Below are 11,722 nucleotides of genomic sequence, written 5' to 3' on the forward strand. Positions count from 1 at the left end.
GACAATCCTACATCTTAGAGAATACACAGATCAGATAGGTGGATTTTAAAGTTTAAAGAATCCGCAGACCCTAAAAACTGCACATCCCATAATGACAGATAAGGGTTAATATGTGGTCATTACAAAGTAAAAAGTATTATATTAGACAAAGTGACTTTCAGATGGTATGGACTGGTATTCAGAGATTTTCTATTGAGTTCATGGACCGTTCCTTTCCTACAGACAATATAATCTTGTTCCACAAACTCAGATCATAACTGCTACCAATGACACCCCATGCACCAATCCCTTGAAGACTGGGCTCAGCTCAGGCGATCTCTTCCTAATCAATCATGCTGAACCAGATTAATTTGGTGGTGAAATCTCTAGTACTCTGGTCTGTGACTCCCTTGCTACCAAATTTAGCACAATCTGGACTCATATTGCTTGACATGTAGCTCAAACTACACTACTAATATGACATGCAGTTTTATCAAATCAATGCAGGGAAGACCTAAACAAACTGCTAGAGGTCTTTAGAGCTCATTAGCACCTCAACTGGTGTCATTTTTTACATTCAACATTTTCACACAGCAGTCGTATTGACTTTAGCCATGCTGCCTTTTTAGATTTGATGTTTTCATTAAAGAAGAATAACAGGAAGGATGTTTTTGCTCTGTTTTCCTAAATAGGTCACTATAAATAGGCCTGAGGAATGAAAGCACAAGTCCATTCGTTTGACTGATGTGGTTAGTCTGTATTTCCATTGTATTCAATAGCAGTCATTAGTGACTGAGGTCAACCCGCACCAACTGACAGGGAAGAACTCGATCAGTATAAATGTAACTGTTCCTAAAGACTCCAATTTTAGGCTGCTTCATTCTGACAGCTCTGTGTGCTTTCAGTTTACAGTTTACCACGATGCATTTGGTAGCATTGTAGTGTTCAAAGATTTCAGATTAGTTTCTTAGTAGAACCTTCCTTTTCTTTCGCAACACTGCCAACTTACAAACTGATATGAACTCCATCAGCTATTAAAAGTATATTAAATAACAACCACATTATTCAAAATGAGTTCTTCCTGTGTCTCCGCTTCGACCACTACCCGAATCCTTTTCTACGGGTTGCTCCCCCTTTGTGTGAGATTCATAACGTGATTTGTTGCTTTATGCAGTTTATGCAGTTACCAGTTTTTATTGGTCAGCCTTGCCTTTAGTAGACCAATCCCTAAAGAGTTTCAGTATCCTTTTTGTAGGTTTTCTTTTTGCTGCTGCTATACTGCAAGATGCTCATTTGCAGACAAGTGTATATTGCGTTTTCAGTGTGGGGATTCTTATAGCACAATGCTGAGCCTTTATATTAATCGCACTCAACCCTGTGATAAAAATCAGTAACATCTTTTTAGCATGCTTTGAGAAGTGGTGAGAAAGAGCCGTTGCCTTTTCATAGCTTCTATCTGGGCATGTGTCACAGCTTTTATACTGTTACCTACCATCCCCACACTTTAGGCCAAAGTATATCCCTCTGGGAACTTTTTGCAAAGCACGTGTGTTCTCGGATGACGTAACTGTTCTCTTCAGACCAGCACATTGAATGGTCTCAGTGACCCTACTACAGTACAAGCAGATCCTTATTTCATATTTAACCATGGTGCTGTTTGGGTAATTACTTTTTTAATCAATCCAACACTTACTGCACAATGACTTTCCAAAACAAGCCAATTCTATATATTTACCTCCATGTTATGAGATTGTGCTGTTCTATTCATTGCAGGTTAGTTTCCCTTTTTAAAAACACTGTTCAGCTCATATAAGGAAGTTACCCCATTTAACCCATAGGCACTTAAGTATAGTTACAGAGCAATACATAAGGCGTATCCTTCTTATGCAATAGTTTGAGGAATTGGCAGATCTCTAGGCCAGTGCATACATACTGACCACTATGAATTGGTAGTCTGTTTATGCAGAATCACAGTTGGCTCTGTTTAATACTGCGCCCAGCAAGGCCCAAATCACTTCTGATTGTTGTCAAAGTCATGCCAGGGTATTTCTGCCCTCTCCAAAAGTATGTGGCCTGATTTTGCAGCCAGGCAGTGTAAGCTGTAAAACAGGTGCCGGTTTGTTTACTTTACATTGTTACTAGGAGACTCAAAAGGCAAGTGACTCAGGGTGGCAAAAAGAAAAGACTTACACTGCAGCATTGAACCACAGAACTGGGAGGAAACATTAACCATGCAAGTCAAAATAAAGAATATCATGTCATCGGGGGAAAACAGTGGTTTGTGTGTGTGTGTGTGTGTGTGTGTGTGTGTGTTTATTGAATCAAATAGAAGTCCAAATATCTAAGTGTAAGACAGATTTGTGTTTTGGTTTTAATTTGTGAAGATTTCAAACACATTTGCATTGCTTTAACATTCATTATCGCACTATTTTGTTCATGCTGTTTGCAGTTATCAGTGCCTTAAAGTCACTTATCATTTTCTCAGTTCACAAAACTTATATCAGAGCTACTGCACCATCAGTTAATGGGATCAGCAGTTTAAGCACCCTCAGCACTGACAGCAAACAACTACTCAGAGTTTCCTGTCTGCTGGGTTCAATAATTAAACACCTTTGCTCAGCTCAGTCAAGGTATAATGCTTATGTTCCAAATCAATGGTTTGCACGCTCAATTGAAACGTTGAAATCCTTTCCTGTCTCAACAGCTTCTCAGTGCTCATGGAGGCAAATGGACTCGGGTTTGTAATGCCAGTATGTTTGTGTACATATGCATTTTGTTGCAGGTTGTTGCCTGGGTTCTACTTGAAAAAGTCCTGATGTGTTCTTCAAGCAAATGCTGACAGAGGATGTGGTATAGTTTAAGTCAGGACTACAGAGGCAGTGAGTTCGAAGTGCGATGTTTGAAAAGACACAATGTACTGGAGGAAGTCTTGTTTTTTCTGGTCTCTGGGTGCTAACCATCTACCCCAGGTCATGAATTGTGACTGCTCAGCATTGTGTTGTGTTACAGCTCTAGTGCGGAAAAAAGCACAGAAGTATTATAACTATTTTAAGGCCTATGCTTTGGGGCCTGTCCTCACTATGCATTTAAACCATTTTAGTTTACTTTAACCAACCTAAAAGTGCAGTTGTGTCTACACTACAGAGGTTTTAATACATTACTGGAGAACCAGACTCGAGATCGTAGATGTTATCACATAGGGCAGTTAATCATAAATGTGGATGGCGTGATACTGATCTAATTTTGGTCCCCTACAATCCTCAAATCTAGCAGTATTACTTTATAATGAGGTGGACAGGGGAGTAACATGGTCTGATGCCAAAATGAAGGTATTTTTTTAATCTGGAGAGATTAAATAATTCAAGCAGTGTTTAGAATTACACATTTATGATCATTTACCTGCATTGTTGTCTTCTCCGTTGCTGTTTTCTTATGGATTTGAAGACAAAATACATAAGAAGACTCCACCATTTTGTGATTTTAAACATAAGTGCATGGTGGGATACTGAACCATGAAGCATTTCGCTGTGAGGAACTCTAACTGAACTACAGGTGGATGCAGTATTCCCGATTAAAAGTACAATAGTCCATGTTGGCATAGTCAATAATATTATTCATATTTATTTGTGGATGTCTTCTAACCTAGATAATGGAATAAACTTCTCTTTCTTCTGAAGAAAAGGGGAATTTACAATTAGTTGGTGCCAAGCTACTCAAACTGGATATGTTAATTTGTTCTATGTGTGCCCAAAAGATATTAGCAGATGATGGTGTCAAACCAGGAACTCATTATGGTTTGTGGTATACATGGTGGTTTTAACTCATTTTCAGAGGTGTCGGAATAAATGCATCTAAGGTTGATTAATGACTAAGTTATAAAGTGGTGAACTTCTAAAAGTATGGGAATGACAGTAGTGTATACTACCTGCAAAAAGAAGCAGTGAGTTTTTATGTTCCACATGGGACCTACAAACGCCGGGGAAGGCCAAAGTCTTGTTTTAGGCTGGGCTGAAACTTCCCCTCTCTCGGTCTGTAGTTGCCAGCATAGTCCCAGGGCCAACACCTCAACCCCAACTTCCTTTGGTGGGCAGCTAACTACTGAGGAATATGATGCAGATAGAGGCTGCAGAACAGAAGGTGAAAGTTGATTAAACTGGAACAAGGCAATGGCACTTGAAGAAAAAAAAATGTGTTTGTGCATTATAGCAACAGGTTCCTCTTGTGGAAATGTACTTTATCTATAACAAAACAACACATAGCTAGTACTAGTTTAGCTGTTTATAAGGCAGAAAGTTAGCTGTATATGAATGGTTGGGTTTATAGATCTATATCTAAAAGTGTACCAAATTAACTGCCTACATTACATTTTAAGAATACTGCAGCCAGCCATGAAAACATTTTTATTAATTTATTAAGAATGTACATGTGCAAATATATATATATATATATATAAATATTTTTTCTGACACAAAATGTTTTCTGAATGAAATATTATACATCTTAGTTAATTTCAGTTTGCTCTAGGTTCACCGAAAATGTACAATTTGGTTCTGCTTTTGAATTGAAGAATCTTGAGCTGACTTTCTTAATCCTATGTGCTCTGTGACATATAACAGAAACCATTGAGGAACTGAAAACTGGCAACTAAATCAAAACAGGAAGAAAAAATAACAAATGCCTCAAGTCAGGTGAGGTTTCTGCTTACTAAATGGTTTCAATATTGGCTGCTGTAGCCACTCAGTCGATGAAAGGCAACCTATTTTTCCCCCATTGTGACCTATTCGTGGGAAAAAACAGTGGGAACGATACTTGTAAAAAATACTTGTAAAATCAGTTTAGCTGTCAAAAAACCGTTACAAATTGTTTAGCACTCTCCTGTTTAAACTTTGGCTGCTAGAGGAGGTATTGGAACAGTGAACTGTGTTTTGTAGAGAGAAGAAAATGTTGGTGCCTCATTCTATAGAAGAGTTAAGTTCTGTTAAAAGCGTAAACCGACTGCTTTTGATATGGGAAAGATGAGCAATGTGGCTCAGTTATTTCATGCAAAAAAGGGCTGCCCTCTGAATATAGCCTGTATATATTGTCTATTGAGAGAGGATATTTATTTGTACACCACCACCCCATAATATAATAGACTGTGTGTTTCCAAGCCGGACCTATTTGTCAGTGTTTATCGTTCAGCTGTCTGTTTTTCGGCTATTGAAAGTCCTTCGCTATCCAAACAGTCTGTCTGTTGCTATTCCTGGCAATTAGCCCACAGATAGTCCAAGGTCCATTGCTTAATATTTGTCACAGCCGAAGAAAGATTGCACCATTTGTCTTTCCACTCTTTAGCATTCCATTCCAGTGCATCAAAGTGACGTTTTTTATTTGTTGTTTATTCTGAGACGTCCAGGGTGACGTTCTCACTAGTCACCTGGACACTTTGGGATGGGCCATAATGGGACACAATAAAAAAACAACAACAGTTAAACGGTTATATTGCAAAGTCTTAATCTGTTTCTGAAATAAATAATGTTGCTAATAAATAATTTCCTTTACTCACTTCTAGATATGGACCTACATCATTCTTCCCGCCAAGAATTGTAACTTCTAAAGGCAAGGCTAGTTGAACCTCTAATCTACCTAGCATACAGAACTACTGTATCTGAAATTGCAGTGACAATGACAATGGGAAGGCACAATTCCAGGACATAAACAATGATGAAAGAGCTTTTCTTGTTCTTCTTCCAAATGCTGATTTTAAATAGTTGTGCAAGCAGGCACGTGTCCCATGAGTTGCATATGAAAATATATTAATACATAAAATGATTTACAGGCCTGACCTGTTAGTTTATTTAAGTATAGCCAAGTTGCAACACCAAAGCTGTACAACAAAAGCCCTGTCTTAATACATAGGTTATGGGTGTTATGTTAAACTTTACAGTATGCAGGTCTACACGTTTAGGCCAAATATATATTATTAGGATGCACTATAACTATAATAAAAGTATAACATTATTTTTGACACCAATGTTGCACTGATGTCTGTAGGTGTTGTGATTATACTTTAGAAAGCCTTAAATTCAGCGACAAAGTGAAAGCAAACAATCACAGTGTTTACCTAAGCTACGCCTTAATACCACTATCAGTGGTTCTGCAGCTGGTATATTTTGTTGACTTTTTAGATTAGCAATGTGTATGAGTTTAAACCTTATGGCTATGGGGCCCCACACATGTTTGTTTTTTACAGCTGACAGCTGTATCATATACCTCCACAGTCTGCACTGTTGTGTGCTATTGTAAACTCTCACAGGGTTCAATGTAAACCACTTCAGCAATGTCCTCCCTGGTTAATGTTTATTTTGGGGTCCAGCAATACAGAAATCAGCAACATGAATCTACTGAACAAAACAATCGCTGCAACAGGGGCCAGCAAACACAAACCCGGAGTGTCCTGCTCTACAACCATTCACCTCTGAAACATCTCTCCTCAACAAAGAGTGCTAGTTTTCATTTTACACTTTGCTCGGTTTAACCATGCATTGTTATTAGCATTTCTAAACATAATACAGGTTACACTATTTTCTGAATGCTGACTATTGCAGAAGTGTAAAGTAACGAAGTACAAATACTTCGTTCCTGTACTTAAGTACGTTTTTCGAGTATTTGTACTTTACTTAAGTATTTATTATTTATTACATTTATGAACAAAATAATGTACTTTTTACTCCAGTACATTTCCCACAGACGACTCCGTTACAGTTACTCACATTGGGTATGTCATTAATATGAATATTAAACCGGCTCTGTGCTTCATTCTGCAATTCCATAGCACCATTCATACGTCAGTCACACACATTTTACCATTTGGGAAAAAATACGTACTTTGATTGGCCTTCACACAGTAGAAAGGCGGGGTCAATTTGACCATTTAGGTTTGCTATGAAAGTAGTATACCCACAATGAAAAAAAAAAAAAAGTTATGCTTTTGAGTTATGTTCATATATATATATATATATATATATATATATATATATATATATATATATATCCTGGGCAGTTTTGAGATTCAAACCCAGTCTCCTGCACCACAGTGCAATAGATTACATAGATTACATTATAACAAATGTGATCACTACAGGGGTACATATTTTATATTGTTTATTATGTGTTTTATTATACAACTCTTTGGGGTGTGTGTGTACTTGTGTCTGTGTGTGTGTGTGTGAACAGTGAGTTTGCTAAGAAAATTCAAAATATGCGATTATATAAATCCCCCAATGTTACCCTTTGTTAATATTGAATGAAAGTAATTTCCAGATATGTGCCTAAATAACATTTTTTTTGTTGGACGTGGTTTTCTTCAAGATAAAATTGAGGAACCATAAAAATAAAATACCTTGATAATTTATGGAAAATATAATGTTGGATTAAAACATCAAATGAATCTCTCGTGTGCCTCTTCATAAGGCTCACACACAAACACATGCACATTCACTTTATTACTAAAATCACAATTTACTTTTACTTTTGGTACTTGAGTACTCTTGAAAGTAGCTACTTTTTAACTCATGTACTGTTTGAATGGGAGACTTTTTACTTTTACTGGAGTAAGTTTTTGATACAATATTATTACTTTTACTTAAGTATGACTTGCGAATACTTTTTACACCTCTGACCTATTGTAGTAATGAGCTTTGCCATATTGTGCAGTACTTTTCATGTGAGTCTATTTGTAGGCTGGCAGGGAATATAATTCCTATTGTGTCAGAATCCCAGGGCACAGAAATGTGTGCATACAAATTAAAACGGCACACAATGGCAATGTGGCACTCGGGTTTTGCTACACCATGTATAATGTGCTGGTTGTGCTAGCTGGGATCAGATATCCTTTTTAAAAAGAAATCATGCCAGGCGTATGCTTATGGTGTGTAAACTATAATTTAATCTGAACGAGGACAGTAGCATCCAAGTGATGCATGTAGTTCTTTTCACTCTTGCATGCCCCTTTGTGAGGGCTGGGTGACTTTTCTGATGTATTATGTTGGTCTGGCCTGCGTACTACTTCTCAAGTCTATAACAGCTCAGTACTATGCTTGATTTCCAAGATTACCCATTATAGGGATGGATGAGTCATGCAGCTACTGTGAAGAGCCCGGTGTTCACCGTTCTAGTTGAAAGCTTTAGCAGATTTACTGTTGCGTGAAGCTTGGGAAATCCATTTGCTGCTTGTTCTTGCTTGAAACGGTCTCTCTCTCTCTCTCTCTCTCTCTCTCTCTCTCTCTCTCTCTCTCTCTTTCTCTCTCTCTCTCTCTCTCTGTGGGCACAGATGAAGGAGTACCAAATCCCAATGCATTTCATTTCCCAGAACTTGTCAGGACTCACAACGATTCTCTCTAAACAATTTAACTCACTTTTTATAAGTATTTAATACAAAAAAAAAAAACATGTAGAATAGGAAGACCACTCCACAGAAATCTAACATCGGCTTCCTCAACTTCTAGCTCTCCTTGCCTGAATTTAAAGTTACTTGATTGTTTCTGTATGTGTGTTTGGCATGATCGCAGGCACAACTCAATCTGTGTTTAATCAATCTAGCCTGAAGTGCCGGTTCGCACATTTCAAAAATCCTTCTCAATAGAGCTCGATGTCACTAGATACGTCATGTATAAAAATCTGCGTCAGACTATTCCCTGATATTGGCCTATTTAGCCCTGAATATCTAATTTGAATACCACTCATTTCCCGGATATGAATTAGGCAAGAAATGTTGTGTCTTATCAATTCCATAGTTTAAGTAAGCGTTACATCATTATTATTTTGTGTTATTACATTTCTTAGTAGACAATTGTTACATCACATTACTTTTACATACAATCCCATTTATACAACTGTCTTTTTTTTTTGGAGCAATCTAGGTGAAGTACCTTAATTTGTACTTGTCCCCCATGTAACAGTAGTAGTAGTAGTTTCTGTTGCTTCATGTTTTATGGGGCCTGCAATTTAGTTTTAGCCCACATCATCTGAAGGTTGATGCTGGGGATGCAATAACAGCCGGCTAACATATTCTCGTCTCAATCCAGGGCAGAAAAAGGCAGTAACTAAAGATCCGATCGTTTCTTCAGACACTGTATATGTCTTCAAGAGGTAAATCCATTCCAGCCCAGTGCCGCTTTCCATTGGTGAGTGAAGGACATGTTTATCAGCTTATTAGCAACAAATATCTTAGTAAAACAATTTGGTTTAAACATCTATAAAGACCTATGGAAATGTTGTCTATATTCCCTCTATGCCTTTTAAGAAGCTATCTGGTTTTCATTTCATTATAAAATAATTTTCCCATGTGTTACTTTTCCCACGTAAGCAGCTTTATACTGTATACAAGTCTGTCACCACTACACATCTGGCTGCTGTCAGAAGAGTTCATCCATCCCATACCTTAAGTCCCAAATGCCTCAGGGACGTTATACTATCAGCTCCATCAGAGATTTTATTCTACTTTATTTACTGGCTTGTTGATCCTAAGACAACGTCAAATTTGGAAATAATTCCAGCAAATTAACTTAATTAGTCCATTTAGACAGTTATGGCAAAATTGGGGGTTAGGGCTGACTAACATTGGAATAATAAATAGCAAAGCCTTTCAGTATGTGGCAGTAAGAGTTTTTTAATAAACAATAATAATAATAATAATAATAATAATAATAATAATAATAATAATAAATTTTCCCCACCCAACTTCATTTCCTGATGAGTAGGGCTTTCCTTAATATATCAGAGACAATATTAGGGTCCAGACGCCAGGAGTTATTGTCGTTTGTCTCCCCATTTCACAACGGAATAATTTATTTATGCACAATTGTTATAAGAGGTAGAACAATGGACCTGCAGCCGTTTCCTTTGTAGGTCAGCTGTCTCATCGACTTCCACCCCCTGTTACAAAGTTAGACACACACACACACACACTGGGTACAAAAAACATCCGTGTGCCATTGAAATCGTTTGCTCAAAACTGGATTCGGAAACTGTCAGTCTTGTACAGTCTTGTGAGGCAGAAGAAAAGCAAAATGAATGTGATCTTTGGCAGCTATATATATATTTCAGACAGCTCGTCTCCCCTTGCCCTGTATCTATTGAGACGACGGCAACACGCACGTTATTTAACCAAAGCGAGAGAGGTGTCTGTTCATAAGAATTGCTGTAACCACAACCATGAATGGTTTTATATATACTGAACCACTCCCTGATGTATAAAATACAATATCTCTGCAGCATACAGTAAAGCAGGGATTAGGTAATCAAAGCATATTTACTGTGACTCCAACAAAATGCACGTCTTAACCTTGATGCAAGTTTACTTTGATCAATTGATCACTATGATATTTGCAATTTCTACTAGCTTTTACAGTTGTTTTACTGTGCTCTCCTGTGGCTTTTACATTGTTTTACGAGACTGGACTATGAGTAAAATACTATCTACTAGAGTAATCATGCTTTACACACATTTTAATGCAACTCGTGGTACTTCCACTATCCAATGTAGCAAAGCACAGTGTAGGCATGTTGAACCCATTGTAAACTGAAGGTAAAACCACAGGAAAACTAATTGATGGTAGCTTTACCATAGCAAACTTGCAAAAGGGTATATTTACATTTTCTTAAAAGAAAGGTGAACCCTTTGTGTTGCTAGCTTTTGAATCAGAGTGACACATTTATATAGATAATTGTCTTTTCTGTCTTAATCTGAATGCAGTGTTAGCCTTTGCAGTGAACTTTTCAGCTGTCTTAACAGAAGATGGATATACAGGACAATGTAGCTTATATGTGTACACATATGACAGGAAGTTCAAAACACCACTAACTGCAGGTAGCTTTAAAGGTTAGGAACATTTTGAGCCTCTGAGTTAATTAATAACCATGACACGGGCTGTTGTTACTGACTGTTAGAAAAGAGCCAGTGTTTTCAAGACCTAGAGGAGGCTACATATGGGTTACTGATACTTTATATTCTGTGCAGATGCATAAAAAGAGTTTATATGAATACACATTCACATTCAAAGTACATTTGCATTCCCACTCATCGACAGGATTAAGGTCACTCTGTGGGGAAAGCGATCATGTAATACGATAGAGTGTAGGGTGCCTTTTGGACTAGCATACAAGGGATACTGTGGTTAAACATTTCACTTAATAACAGCATGGGAACAAAATTTAGCTATAAACCAGGATAGCATTTCTAAACTAATCTTTTTCTAACTATAGGGCCTTATTTCCAGTACCAGATGTACTATATTAAAGCCACATCCACAGCCAAAGTGAAATTTTCCTAAAGCAAAACATCTTCTCTTTGTTTTCTGTTTTGTTCTTAAAGAAACTTGGAACTTCCAGTAATCCCCCCCCCACCCCTTTCTCATCCAGTTCTTCACCACAGACAAGACAAAGCCTATGTCTGTTTGAAATGCAGGAGGTCAAAACTGTTGCTATTGCTCAAGTCTAGAAAGACCCATGTATCCTCAGCCCTATCCTAATTTGAAATAGTAGGAGAGCCGCAGGCAACCTGAACCTGATCCTTCTACACAGCCTGGTCTCCACTAACCCACTCCTTCCCCGTCCCCTCCCCTTCATTAAATTGGAGAATATCCTCAGTTGGGCCTAATGTGTCTGAAACATGGTACTATACACTCACCTAAAGGATTATTAGGAACACCTGTTCAATTTCTCATTAATGCAATTATCTAACCAACCAATCACATGGCAGTTG

The sequence above is a fragment of the Amia ocellicauda genome, chromosome 7 (genome assembly GCF_036373705.1).
Source record: "Amia ocellicauda isolate fAmiCal2 chromosome 7, fAmiCal2.hap1, whole genome shotgun sequence".
Classification (NCBI taxonomy): domain Eukaryota; kingdom Metazoa; phylum Chordata; class Actinopteri; order Amiiformes; family Amiidae; genus Amia; species Amia ocellicauda.